This window comes from Motacilla alba, chromosome 1A, assembly GCF_015832195.1.
Source record: "Motacilla alba alba isolate MOTALB_02 chromosome 1A, Motacilla_alba_V1.0_pri, whole genome shotgun sequence".
Lineage (NCBI taxonomy): Eukaryota > Metazoa > Chordata > Aves > Passeriformes > Motacillidae > Motacilla > Motacilla alba.
Genome location: NC_052031.1, coordinates 65,911,616 through 65,926,431, shown reverse-complemented (window position 1 = coordinate 65,926,431; position 14,816 = coordinate 65,911,616). Strand labels below are relative to the sequence as shown.

At 45.0% G+C, this 14,816-nt stretch overlaps 1 protein-coding gene across 3 annotated transcripts in view; it reads left to right on the top strand.

The window, feature by feature from the left end:
- The window catches only part of WASHC1 (WASH complex subunit 1), a 59,517-nt gene that overhangs the window by 13,703 nt on the left and 30,998 nt on the right, over positions 1-14,816 (top strand). The window contains exon 1 of one of the 3 annotated variants that reach the window (XM_038155631.1): positions 6,876-6,955. The exons of 1 other annotated variant lie outside the window; for it this stretch is intronic. The gene's annotated coding sequence lies outside the window, so the exon portion shown is untranslated. One more of the 3 variants, XM_038155632.1, reaches the window with a different exon arrangement.

The window sequence follows — 14,816 nt, the reverse complement described above, 5'->3', positions numbered from 1 at the left end:
ATTATTTACCAAATACACTGAAAACAATGTTTTGGGCATGTCTTTGGAAAAAAAAAACCAGAGTTTAATTTTTTGGTTCAACAACTAAATCAAATAACTATTTGCACAGGCCAACCAATTTGAACATCCCCTTAAATCCTAAAATGGGAGCCAGCTATTGACAGCAAGGAGTTTGAATAAACTTCTCACAGGTGTGAGTCTTATTCCCAGGGAATATTGATTTTTGTTATTTAGTTTTTATTTTTGAAAAGATGAAAAATGGTTTCCAGCTTGAAACTTAGTCTGCGGGAACAACCTTTTATTAAAGTGCAAATTTCATTTAAGTACACATTTATCTTAATCACATATTACCTAATTTTCTGAAATATGTTTTTAGGAGGCAATGTCAAAAGTACAATTAAATGGTGCAGGACTGAGTCCTAATTGATGGTGACAATAATGAAAATAAATTATTTGCCAAAGGCTTATCTTTTCTTTTTTTTTCCCCTTGCTTTTACCTCTCATTATTCTGCTTGGAAACAGACTGTCCTAAAATGATTTGAGTGTCCTGCTGTCAGTATTCAGACAAGCATTTGTCAGAATGTCTTAATACACACTAATATTTTCAGTAGGCTTTTAATAGACCCCCTTTCTTTCCAGTTCCTTTCAATCCTAATCTTTAATGCAGGGTCTTGCATCTCTTTTCATGCTTCTCTTTTTATTACCTTTCCAAATGCCTTCAGAAATCCCCCAATTTGTATCCAGCAATGACTTATGTATTGAAGCATTAAAATGTACATTTAAAAACATTGAACCTATAAAAAAGGAAGAAATGTTTTTGAGAATTCCATCTTTTTTCTTCTCCTTTTAGGAATTAAAAGTCCAGAAGAATTAAGAACAATGTTGGAAACTGATAAAATACTATTCAAGTTCCTAGTTTAAATATATGTGATTTTAAAACCACAAATTTTTAAAAGAGCTATTTTTGTAAAAAAGGAAGAAATGTTTTTGAGAGTTCCATCTTTTTTCTTCTCCTTTTAGGAACTAAAAGCCCAGAAGAATTAAGAACAAAACAAACAAACAAAAAATAATGTCCAAAACTGGGGGAGGGAGTGCAGTGAGTTTTCATCAGAGTGCTGATTTTTATTTGAGACTTTCAGGATGATAAAAAAAAAAAAATCAATCTTCCATTTTTTTGGAAGCAACATCTAATATTTAGCACCCACACTGTTCTAAATAAACTTAATGGATGTCAGAATCAAAAGAAGAGCGATCTCCACAATGACTCACTCGCAGGCTGGCTGGGAGTTGTAGCTGGCTCCTTCCTCCCTGGGTTCACGCCCTGTTCACGTGGCACAGGGCAATTCGTGAATTCATGAATTCATTCATTAGACAACCCCTGACTTGAAGGCAACAGAAGGACAGCCAGCAGTGGGGCTCATGGCTGCAGCAAAGGGGAGAAGCTCTGAATAGCTGCCTTCTGCCTTGAAATGGTAGCCAGGACTGCGTGGCAAATAGCTAGGTGTTACAGAATGTGAGTAAAAGGCTGTGTGCGTGGTTGTTACAGAGTGTGAGGGTGTAATAGAATGTTGCAGATTCTGTGAGTCTTGTATGTGTTGACTTTAATGGTAAACAAGCAATTTGGGCCTGTTGGGAGCAGGGCTAAATGGATGACCTTAGGATACCTGTTGCTTTTCTCTTAGCCATGGCTGCTCTTAATATTTCTCTCTTTCATTTATTTTTTTATAAAGGCCTGGTATGGGAGGTTTGATGTCTTGCCAGGTAGCCTAGTGGGAATGCTCTGTTCAGTTATGCAAGAAGAATGGATTTGATCCCTACCTCCTGTTACCATGCTCTGAGGAATCCACGTTACAGAAATAAAAGCGTTAGCCTGCAGCCACGCTGCTGTGCTGTGCTCCCACACATCTCACGTGGGCACAGAGGTCAGCCCCACTCAGGACTCCCAGGGCTGGGAGTGCTCTGGCAGTGTGGAAAGGAGCCAGAGAGTAAAAGAATGTGCATGGAACACTGTCCTCATCTGTGCTCCTCTCCAGGGACTTTCTCCTCTTTGTGGTCTATTTTTCTTACCATTGTTTCACTGATATACCTTTATTTCAGAAACGTGCTTTTTTTTTTTTTTTTAATCAACAAAGATTATTGCTGTGAGCATGCAAAATTGTGTGGATGCAATGTGACGAATGGCACTTTGAAGTTCACAGCTGAAGTGTCACTGGGAAGACTCTAAGACAGAGAACTTTGCCATCCAGCTTTTCCTTATCAATCAGCTCAAGGTGTGTCAGAGACACTAGTTCAGTGCAGTGATACAAAGAGGTGCCAGTAATACAAGAGTCATTTTTATACTCGTGTGTGCACTGAAGGAATTTCATTTTTGTTGTCTATTAGGGGAGAGGGGGAGTTGTTCCCAGCCTTGTCTGAGTGCTTCAGCCCGAGCCCTGTGGGGAACACTGAGGCACGCTGTGCCCTGCAGCACTTACAGTCTGATGGGCAGGGCAGGCACAGGGCATCAGAAGGGCTCTGGCACTCATGAGGAATAAGAAATGTGATGCTGGTGAGTGATGTTTAAAGCTGTGACTCCAGGATTGAGCAGTAGGCTTGGATGATAGTGGAGAAAGTGTAGAAGCTGAAGGAGTTGAGAAGAAAGAGAAACAAGGGTGGTCGAGAAGGGGTACAGGTATGGTACTTCTATCAACTTCAGGCTCTAGTTTGTTCATTCCACTGAATTTTATCCTAAAGCCCCACATTTAGGGGAAGAGGAAAGCCACATGTTTGTGAGGAAGTGTGTGGAAAAAGTGTCTCCAGATACCTGAGTCAGAAGAAAGCTTGTGCAAAAAGAAAAGGGGCTGCACTTGGCCCTTGTTTTATTCCCCTGCAGTAAGAATGCCTCAGAGCTAATACAGGTATTCATGTTATAGATAGAGCATCTGTATGCCATGGGGAAATAAAGCTACTTTGCCTTTTACTTTTCACTCCCAAATAACAAAACACTGTTTAGTTTTGTCTCGTTTCAACATCTTGTGAGCAAATACCGATTGTTAGTGTGTTCTCAGACGAGGTGCTAATTGTCACCAGACACAGAACAAGGGACAGAGTTCCTTCCTGCCTGTTCTTCTAAGGAAAGTTTGCCACAAGCAAAGCATTAGAGGCAGACCTGAAGCAAAATCGGAGTTCCAAACAATTCTAAAGGTTAGGTGAGTTCGACCCTACATCCAGCTGCAATAGCAAAACATCCCTCAGATCTGAAAAGCCCCAAAACAAGAGGGATGTCTGGAGTAAGAGCTGGTTTGTGTTCTGACCTTGAGCAAAAGTGACTCAGACAGTTCTGCCTGAATGTTTGACAAATGCTGTTCAACAGACTACAAGAATTTCCAGCACCTTCAACACACAACCACAGCAGCATTCTGTACTCTCCTCACCTTTCCTTTTTACATTTTGCCTTCAGGTTTTATGTTATTAAATTTTGGCATAAAACATTATAATAATTATTAAGCAGCAACATTTTCCATCCTAAAAATGTTAAAGATGGAAAATTATTATTGTTTCCCTTTTTCTAGCGAGAAAAGTGAGGCACTAATTACCTGCTCAAGGTGACTTTGCTCAGTAAAAGATAACAAAAGAAAGAGCAAGTCAATTTAATGTTTTGAAGGTTGAGTGTTTTGGTTTGCCCTTTTTTTTTTTTTTTATTACTTCAGAAAAAGCACTCTGGTAGGAAAATTCAGCTTCAGAAATGTGAAAATTACTTCAAATACAATGTGAATCTAAAAGGGTTGGCTGCTGCTCGTGAATTTGTGGCTGTGACACAACAATAGATGAGTGATCAGTTTGTGCATAGATAATTGCAATGGGTCTAGCTTACAGGGGAAAAATTTGCTTTTATGCGAGAGTTCTGGACAGGGTGGAAACACTTGAGTATTGTAGTGATGGAAAAGCTAACAGACAGAAGAAGACCCTAGACAGTAGTGCTCCTTTTGTTGGAGGAGAAAGATACTGTATGTGACTTTTTGTTGGCTGGAATTGCCAATGCAAGGCAGTGCAGTGTGGGCTGGGTGGTCATAGGTGCCAGTCAGATCCCTGAGGGTGGTCTTTGGTGAACTAAAAGAGTCCTGTCCTCAGGACCACCAAAAGCAGCCAGTGAAAGTTATGGAATGTATCCAGTAAACATTTTTCTGGGGAGAGAAGAAACTGTGTCCAGTATTCCACTGGCTGGGAATGAGTCAAGCCATGCAGCTGGATGGAGACTGGTGCCTTTGCACTTGAACTAAACCCTGTGTCAAGCAGCTGCTCTCCTGATTTGCCTCCAGACTCTTTCTGTGCTGTTGTCCACACCTGCTTGCAACCTGCTCGGTTAGACAGCTCTTGTCTGCACAGGAAAGAAGTTTGATATGTGACAACATCACCCAGGAGTTCAGAACCCTTTACAGCCTCTCAGCCACTGCCAGGGTCTTCCTTTATCCGGTGCTTTATCCAGTCCAGTGCTACCCTGCTGTTGCTGCTCACCCAGGACTTGCTGTATCCCTGCTGCTCTGCCCACCCAGCCTAAGATCCAGTCTTTTCTCTCTCTCTGTTAGCTCTCTTTGTGTCCTTTACTGATGGATTTTGCAAACCTGCTGGCTTCTCTTCCTCAGGCTGGGAGGGGGCCATGGGAGGGGACTGTGTCAGCCTGCCATCACCTCTTGCTTTCTCTTGAACTTTGTAAATGGTTTGAACTGGATTTCACCAAGCAGCAAAAAGCATTTGGCAGGCTTTCTGGCAGCAGTATATAAATAAAAATGGATAAGAATAGATTGGATTGTTGCTTCTTACATCCGCTTCCCCATTTTATTTTTGACAGGTCCTGACACCCACACACACGCTCCTTGCTCACACTCAGATCTGATTTTTTATCTGCTTTGAGTTTTTGGCAGGATTTTCCATTCCTCATAGAGAATTTCATCTCCTATCCTGATCCTTAGTGCTCAGGCCTTTTGCCCTTATGCCTTCCATGCTTATGGGTCTTGCCAGGCCCATCATTAAAACATCACAAAGGCAAGGACTGTACCTCCTGCAGGCTCTGAAACACAGAAGCTGCTGCTGGCTACTGATCTCCTTTGCAACTCCCCTGGGCCCAGCACCACTGCCCCCCTTCAGTCTGCGCTTCCCACTGCAGAGGAAGGGGAACCGAGCAAACAATCTGCAACAGGTGATTTATGCAACGAATTTACCCTTTTCCCTGAGCTAATATGCATGAGTGGGTGCTGATGTCTTCGAGTGCATTCCCTGTTTGAAGAGGCTTGCCTTACGTTTTTCCCCTGTGCACCGCTTTCGATGCTACATATCAATCACGAGTGTTCCCCGGTGCATCCAAAAGCCGGTATTTGCTATTCCAACGGCGTGAAGTTGCAACTGTTGACATAAGTTTGGAGAAATTGTTTCTGATCCTGAAGTGGAAAAGCATTCAAATACCTGTGTCATGTGCAGCACGTAGCCCTTTAAGGTGTGGGGTTAATGTTTATGGATGCGCTCTCACAGTTCATTTTTTACGAGGGTTTGTGCTGGGAGACCTCGGCTGCGGGCATGTGCGCACAAAGGGAAGCGTGAAAGCACAGTAACAAACTCCAGCAACATTCTTAAAAATTCTGTATTTGTTAAATCAGCTTTTAAATTGCCTAACTCTAAACACGAGCAGTGGAGAGCAGTGGGAGACAGATTCCCCCTTTTGCTTGCCACACTCTGTACCAGATAACATGGAAGCAAAGCAGGCAGGTGCAGCAGCCGGGCTGGAGCTGCTGGAGAGTGTCCAAAGGAGGGCCAGGAGGATGGTGAAGGGTCTGTGAGGAGCAGCTGAGGGCACTCGGTCTGCTCGACTGAGGGGAGGCCTCACAGTGATGTTCAACTTTCCTGATGCGAAAAATGCGTATTTTATGATTGGCTTTTTGCAAATATTAAAATGACTATTATATGTGTTATGTTAGAAAGTTATGCTGTATTAATTTTTTAAGTAGTGTGTTAAATATAGTTTTAGCTTGTAACATAATGTTCAAATAGAAACTCTGTATGTGAGATATTTTTTTAAGAAAGGAATGAGGTATTTGCACCAGATAGCAGCCACAGGACACCTAAATCTTTCAGAGAAAAAGAATTTATTGCTCTCTTATCAGAAGAAACGAACTTCTTCCCACCTCGCTCAGCCCTGAAGACGCTGTCAGGATTCAGAGGAAGAAGTTGACACTGACCAGACAGAATCCTTTGTTTGAATGGGAGTCAGGCATCATGTATGAGGTGTATGAATATGCAACAGGCTATTGCTTTCAAGGGTTAATCCTCTGTTAACGTGTGTCCTTCTTCGGGCTTATTTTGCCTAGAAAAGGTACCCAGACCGTCTGTAACTCTTTGTTCTTATTGTCTTATATTGTCCTAATCCTAATTGTCCAAATTTTTATTACTCTAATTAATTACTATTTTATAACCATTTTATTACTTTTAAATACTTTAAAATACTTTTAAATACTTTTTTATTACTTTTAAACTTTTTTTTTTTAAACAAGTGATTGGTGTTTTTCCACACTGAGACGGGAAGAGGGGGCAAGCACTGATCTTTTCTCTGTGGTGACAGTGCCAGGACCCGAGGGAATGGCCTGAAGCTGTGCCAGGGCAGGTTTAGGTTGGGTATCAGGTAAGGGTTTTTCCTCCTCTAGAGGGTGGTTGGGCACTGGAACAGCTCCCCAGGGCAGTGGGCACAGCACAGCCTGCCCGAGCTCGCAGAGCACTGGGACACGGCTCTCGGGCATACGGTGTGGCCGTGGCAGTGTCCCGCGCAGGGCCAGCAGCTGCTCGCTGCGGTCCCGGGGTCCCTCCGGCCGGGGCCACCCCACCGTCCCTCACACTCCCCCGGCCGCGGGGCCGCCCCGGCCGCCCGGAAGTGACGCGCCCGTCAGGGCGGAAGCGGCGCGGGGCGCGGGGGCGCGGCCGCGGGCGGCAGGTGAGGAGCGCGCGGCGCGGCGGGGAGCGCGCGCGGGGGCGGGGCCGAGCCCGGGCCCCTCAGAGCCCCGGGAGCGCCGCGGGGAGCCGGGAGCGGCTCCGGGAACGGCTCCGGCTCCGGTGGGTGCCTCCCGCCGGGCCCGAGCGGGGCCTCCGCCAAGGCCTGTGGCCTGTCCCGTCTGGGGGCCACGGGCGCTGCCCGGCGGGAGCCCCGGCGGCTGTTGGGCCGGAGAGCTTGGCAGCGCCTGTTAGGGAGGGACAGCGGCGCTGGAAAATGGTTCCTTGCACTTTTCATGGGTTAGGGAGAGCATTGCCTGCAGGTCGAGGGAGGTGAGCCTGCCCCTCTGCGCAGTGCTGCTGAGGGAGTGCCGTGTCCAGCTCTGGACTGCTCAGGACGTGTGACACGAGGAGCTCCATCAGAGAGCGACGAAGTTGGTTAAGGGACTGGAGCATCTCTCTTGTGAGGGCAGGCTGAGGGAGCTAGGTCTGTTCAGCCTGAAAAAAAATATTTTCCAGGCAGGTTGTGGAGTCTCCCTCGCTGGATATTCAAGGACCATTTGGGTGCAGTCCTGTGCCAGGTGCTGTAGGGTGACTGCTTGAGCCGGACCAGATGAGCCACGGAGGTCCCTTCCAGCCTGAGCCATTCCGTGATTGTTACATGGTGCTTCGGTGCTGAGCCATGGCATGGATTGGGAGATCTGCCAGGCAGGCATGGAGCACGGAATTCTCAAGTTGGCTGTGAGATCCAGGACTCCTGAGCTCATGCAGTGTTTCAGGGAATGGCAAGGGCAATGCCTCTTTTCAGTGTAGGTCAGGTACCCTGTAGGGACAGACAGGAGATGTTGCAGCCTGAAGGGAGGAACAAAAAAAAAAGAGAAGGAGGCGTCTGAGAGAGACACAGAATTCTGTATTATGGGATTTTTCCTCAGAAAGTCAGCTGATGGCTTGTGATGGGGTTTGGGTATTTTGTGTTATTCCAAGTAGTCGTACTATTTGTAGTGCTTTGTACTGTTCCCAGGCCAGTAGTTGTGCTGCTTGTAATGATTTGTCAAATAAAACCATATTGTCAGTGTTTGCAAGTGAGCCCAAATTGCTGATGAAGTTATTGGAATAATCTTTTTTTTTATGTTCAAAGTAAATAAGGAGACCAATAAGGAGACCATAGGACTGCTAGACCTAGCTGTGTACGTGAAGAAAGGATGCTGATGGATGTAGGGAATGTTGTAGGGAATTCACATCCAGCAGTGATGGTCATTGGTAGTATTTATTTAAGTAATAACAGGAAATCCTGTCATATGGTTTCCCCCTCCTTTTCATTTTTTTTGTTGGTTTGTTTATGGGGGTTTTGTGTTTTGTTTGTTTTTTTTTTCTTTTCTTTTCTTTTTTGGCTGTTAAATGTGGTTCAGGTACTGAATGGTTGAACAGCACCTGGATTTTCCCAAAGACCTCTTTCCAAAGAGGAGGCTCTTTATCCCCGTGCAGAGGAGGCTAATTCTTGACTCTGTGCAAGTCCCAGTGCAGCTCCCAGCAAGCAGTGTGGGGTAGTGCTGGATGTGGCTGTGGCGTTTCACGTGATTGAGGTAAATGCCAGCTGGCATTTTTTATTTCATGTTTTATTTTTAATTCAGCTGGAATTTTTATTTCACCTCTTCATTTCACGGAGGTGGCGTGCTGGGTCTTGCTGGCCGTGATGTGCAGGCTGGGCTCACCTGTCCTGGAGGTAGAGGTTAGAACTGCCCCCGTTCCTTGGCAGTTCCCTGAAATGCAGAGCCTTCCTGCAGCAGTGAAAGGAAGCAGAGCAGAGTGCTGCTCTTGCCACAGGCAAGGCCTGGAAGCAAAGTGGCTTTGGCATGTCCTTGTAGAGACTTTCCTGCATGACAGTTTTGCTGGGAATTTTAGGTGCTCCAACTCCACTTCCCCTTGCTTAGACTTTATTTTAGGAAGGTTGGCTGATAAATTCTCCAGATATTTCATTATATTTGTCTTGTCTGAGCAGTAAAGCTGGGATGCAGAGGCTGCCTGATACATCTCTGTATTCCTGGGATGCTTTGAATGAGGGGGAAACAGGCACACCTCCAGAGCCCTGAGGCACAAGGGTGCCTGAGGTATGCCTGGAGCAGCACAGGCTGCTATTCTTAGCGTCTGTCCTTCTTCTATCACTCCAGATATTTAAACTGAGTTTTAAATCTTCATTCCTTCAGATACAAAGTGCTGTTCTCTCAGCTCACAGGTTCTTGGGCCAGAAAACTCAAAGCAGATAATTCCTGGGAACTGCTCTGCAATCTGGCTTCTGGGAATACCAGGTGACTGTGGTCACGTCAAGCTCAGCTTGGGGAGTGAAAGGGAGGGGTAGAAATTGAGGGCTGGGGAAAAATGGTATTGAGGTAATCCTGAGAGCAAGGCAGATTTTTTTTTTATAACTTTTTTTTTAGATTAAAGGTAATGTGCAGAGGAAGAAGAGGATTATGTCTGAAATTGTTATGTTTCCCATGGCTGTGGTGTAAGGGATTGAAAGGAATCATTTTTATCAGTCAGAAAAGCAATTTCTGTAGCTAATCAGCTCTGCTTAGACTCCCTCACAAGATAACCTTTCCCAGAAAATAGTTCACCCAGGTGTCATTTTTTGACCCAGCTTTTCATCAGCTCCTGTCAGTCAGGCCACTCTGTAGGGATATTCCTTCTAGCAAATGTGAACAGACTTGAAGACATTGCTTCTTTAGTGAGTTCCCCTCCTGTCATCTTCTAGAAATGCAAGCATTGCCCTTGCTTTTGAATGTATAAAACAGGCAGGACCTGATCTGCTCGCTGGTTTGATTTAGTTGTTTCCTTCACTGAATGTCTCAGGCTTTGTTGTGATGCTGCGCGTGGAGCCTGGGGGCTGCAAAACCCCCGAACCTTGGAGCAGAGGGTGCTGAATGTGGAGGTGAAAACCAGGACACTGCCAGGTGTGGTTTGTGGCAGTGCTTGGATCTGCAGCTGAGGTCCCTCTGCAGGAGGGTGGAGCTGATTTTGCATCAGAAAATTAGAAGGGCAAAACCACCTGGATTTCTTCGTTTCCTTCCCTCGTTTCCTTCCCTCGTTTCCTTCCCTCGTTTCCTTCCCTCGTTTCCTTCCCTCTTCTCCTTCCCTCTTCTCCTTCCCTCTTTCCCTTCCTTCCTTTCCCTTCCTTCCTTTCCCTTCCTTCCTTTCCCTTCCTTCCTTTCCCTTCCTTTCATGGTGTGTATCTGGAAGTAAGTATTGCTGTGGTCTGATAGTGAGAATGAGAAGCTGCAGGCATTCTGCAGGAAGCTCTACAGCAGCATCCTGGTTGGAATCCCACTGTTCAAGAGAACTCAGTGCAGACAAATGGCTCCCTGGAGGACTTTGCATAGCCAGTGGTTTCTGTGAACTTCAGGCATACAAAACCAAAGTGCCCCCATTTAGGACATCTAAGACGGAGCTGTGGCTGGACATTGGGATGGGATTCTCAACTTTAGTTACGGTGTTTGTAGAGTAGGTGCAGCTGAGCTGTTTGTTCAGGCTTCCTTTGTAATAAGTAATGCTAGGAAGGGAAGGCAGGCAGTTAGCAGAGTGTTTGTGGTCAGCTGTGTACCCTGGAATCAGATCAATTGTTCATTACGGCATCTGTTTGTCTCCATTACTGATGGGAGCCAAAGGTGGCAGTCGCAGAGGGGATTATCTGATTAACTTTGGATATCAACATCTGTCTGTCAAAATGGGCTTTATGTATCCAGCTGGAGGAAATGCATTTCAGCCTGTGCATAGAGGACAGGGCTTTCTCAGCAAGGTGATGCAGTGAGGGAGGCTGCCTGTGCTTCACAAACAGAGCTCTGTGTTGAGGGGAAAGATTGTCCTGAAGACAGTAGTGGCTTAGAGGGGGTCTTAGCTTATGGAGCTGGCAGGATTGAAATGCAACTCTAAATTCTTTTAAGTCTCTACTTTTCAGATTATCTTTTAAAAAAATAATGTAATGGCATCCTCCCCAGCATTCTGGAGAGTCAATGTAATTTGTTGTATCTAATCCACCTTTAAATGTCAGGTATTTTGCCAAGGAGTTGCCACATGCTATTGTAAAGCTGGGCTCTGAGATCTCAAATCTTGGTTCTTTCTCTTAAGCCTAAGTGGAATACAGCAGTAGTGACAAACCAACAAATCTAAGTGGCTCTGAGTAGTTTTTTGGGTATGGGGGAGTCTCCAGATTTCACCCACAGTAGCTGCCACAGCTGTTTCTTTCCAAGCAGAGTGTCTGAGCTAAAGGTGTTTTTAACAGATTCTGGTTTCTTGAGAAGGAGGTGCCTTGAGTGCTGGGCTCCTGCTTTCTGAAGCAGATTTTTGACAGGCTTTTCTTCAGGTAGTCCTGCTGACTGTCAGGTGCCTCAGTGCTCTTCTGCTTCTGCAGGGCCATGGTGAGATGTGAGGCTGGCTCCTTTTGAAGAAGATTTGGCTCTTCGGGTCATCCCATATCAATGAGCAGTTGTGGGAGCAGGAGGTGGATTCATTTTGAACGCGGGGTTTTTGTTGCTGGTGTTCTTCTGAGGTAATGCTGCACTGTAAGGATAGGCTGAAGGGTTGAGGTTGAGCAAGTATCCTCTAAAGCTGGAGGAGAGGAGCAGAAATGGCTTTTAAAGCTGTGGCTAAAGTAACCTTGTGATGTAGCTTGGGCCATGGTGTGCTCCTGCTGCTGAGAGGGAGGGAGAATGATGGCTTCTCAAGGTTTTCACTTTCCTGCACCTGTTTCCAGTTTCTATGTCTGGGGAACTCCAGCTCCTCTGTTAATTCACTCCTTGATAGAGGGCAGGGTGGGACAGTTGGAATGGGCAGAGTCATTCAGTTCCAGAAATAGCACTGGGAGGCAAAATTACAGGCAATGCCAAGCACTCCAAAGATGGAGAAACCCCACTCTTGTCTAAAATAGCTGCTAGAGGTCTTGAGACCAAAGCAGTAACATCTACAAAGGGTTTTGAGGGTGCTACTATGAGAGACCTCTAGTAACATGAGCACCCTGGTGGAGTACTGCCTGCTACGGGGCCTAATTAGGGTCTTATTAATGCTTTCTTTCATCACTGCCTTCCAGCCTTCAGATGGTGATTAGACCTATTTATAGGGGCAGAGTTCCTTAATACACAGCACAGTGTACCTCTTGCCAATCAAATCAGTAGCATCTGCATCTTTGATTGCTGCTTAATAACATTGCAGAAGATGGTTAATTAAGAAATATAAATAGACCTTTCATCCTCTTAACTTACCAAAGTGTTTCTCTCTTGCCCCCACCTTGCTTCCCCAAAAAAAGGGTAAAGTTGGATTAGTGCAGGGACTGTGGTGAACCTCTCATGTCCCTGCTGGAAATGCATCCTGCTGTCCTACCCAGGATAGTTAGCTCTTGTATGCTCTGCTGGAGGACTAAATTTCATCCCCTCCCATGAATGTCAGCCCTGGGCAGAGTGATTGTACGCTGCGTAGTATTAGACTTGTGTATAGGCTCCCGTGCTGCATTTGAGCAATTTCTAGCTTTTGTTTCAGTGTCTACATCTGAGTGTGTGTGCACGCACTGCCTTGTCCTGCTCTGAACAGCATTTCATGTCCAATGGTATATTTTCCTTTTCTAGCTTTTCAAGTCTCTTTTTAAAATACTGTTCTCTGTTTTTGCAGCTGGTAAACTCACAGGAGTGTGCTTTATCTGTGGAGGGCAAGGTGTTATAATTAACTTTTAATATTGCTCTTATTTTTTCCGTAGAGGATTTAATTCTGATATTTTGTTGGGATAGCCTCTAGGCAAGCCTCCAGAACAATCAAGGTATGACTTGAATATGCTAGCAGATTTGACCATGGGAAAATGTTTGTCCAGGTAAACATGGTAGAAAGTATTACACGTAAGAAATTACTCTCAGGGAGGAATTTAGGATGACTTCTCATGGTTAGCCAAGTCATGGATGTGACTTTGCTCTGTCAGAAGAGACAGCACTTTCTCTGATGAGCTATGCCTGGAGCCTGTTTGCTCCATCTTTTGAGTGTGTTCGGTCTTAAACTGTAGTTCATTTGTGGTTTGGTCTGTTCCCACTTTGGAACCATACTGGTGGTAGTGGGGTGTGGTGAGGGATATGCAGATGGGTTTTATTGCTTATTGCTGATCCCTGTGTCCTCACAGGTGGCTACAAGGCATTGATCTTTTATTAGGATCCTACCAAAGAGAGACACGGGGTTAGAAATAGCCTGTCACTTCTTTTTGGAGATGATACTGCCTTTCTTGCTGCCTTTCCAATGCAGTGACAGAAGCAGCAGCACACTAATTGCTAAAGCAGCCATTGTGGCTTTGAAGTATACATGCTGATTTTTTTCAAAGTATTTAATCCCTCTTGTCCCCTGAGCCTGCTCTTTTTAGCTTCTTGAAACATGTTAAGGGAGCAGGTATTGTTGATGGCTTGCCTTATTCTCCCTTTACTTTCACAGCAAAGTACAGGTCTGGTAAGTGCTTGTACACAGCATTTCATTCTGCCTGTGTTAAGGGCAGCTGTGATTTTTTTTTTAATATTGCCTTTGTTGATGTTCCTTTGAAAAACTAAAATATTTTAAGGTTGTGGGGTTGTTTTATTTTAGATAATCATCCCAGTGGTCAATCCTCCACAGAGCAGTATTTTCCAAAGAACTTAGAGAAGTGTTGCTTCTTTTACAAACTCTGTTTGCTCTGTAACGAGTTCTTTGGGGCTTGCCTTAACATGAGAAGTTTTATTCTTATGGGGAGAGGTGAGGAAAGCAGGTGGAGTGTTTCTCTACCTATCCAGAGCAGTGAATTATATACTTTCTTTTCCAGGGGAGGAGCTCCACATGTCCCTCCAAGCACTAGACTTGGCTGTGGTGAGTGAAGAGTAAGCCCAGTTGTTGGTTCCAAATGCCTGGAAGCCCTGGGGTGCTCAGCCTGTGTCTGTCCTGGTTTAGGTCGTCCAGAGAGGCGAGACACCCCTGCTGTTTCTCTCAGCTTTTGCAGTGTGAGTGTTGGAGCTGAGAGGGAGAGAGCAGCTTTGAGTGCAGAGGAATAGCCTCTAGCCCTGAGGAGCTTTGGACCAGCTTGCCTGAGGTGAAAGGCACAGGCATCTTAAGGCAGAAGTGCAAATCTGAGCAGTCACTGGCTTTAGTCAGAACTTCCAAATCAGAACATAGCACTTGGAAGCAGGTGGTGCAGTGAGAAAACAACCTTCTTCTCCTTGTTTTCACTTTAATAAGGTAAATGAGGTTATTATATAACACCAGAGCCTATTTGTCTTGATCATGAGAGTTGACATAGAAAAAATAATTGAATAAAAAATGGCTGGAGCCCCCAGATGCTGCAGCTCTTTTCCAGAGCCTCTTTGATCACAAAAAAAAAAAAAAAAGAGTTTTGTGTTGCTGTTTCTTCTGCTTTGTGTGACCCATTGGTGGTGACACCACTAGTGATTAAATCTCTTGGATGATCTGACATCTGGTTTTGTGACTCATACTTTCTTTGGGCACATGTGTCCATTTCTCACTGTAGCATCCAAGTATTCCATGTCAGCTGTCATAATTCCAGCATTGCTGTGCTTCCTGCAGAAACACGCTCTGTGAGATTCTGGAGTGATACTGGAACCAGTTTGTTGCTTTGCTGGAAGTCCCTTCTATACGTAAGATACAAGCAGCTTATTTGCACCTTTGCTGTTCATGTTACATGAAGGCTTGGCACCCATTGGATAGGGTAGAAGAGTTGACATATTTTAACACCCAGCAGTCACTTTTTTATTTTTTATGTACTAATTCTGATAGTGGAGCATGGCAAGAAAATGTGCTGCTTCCTTCTCAGTGCACTGGAGTTTGAGATGAAGGAAGAGTCAGTCTTACTGAGTGATGTTCAG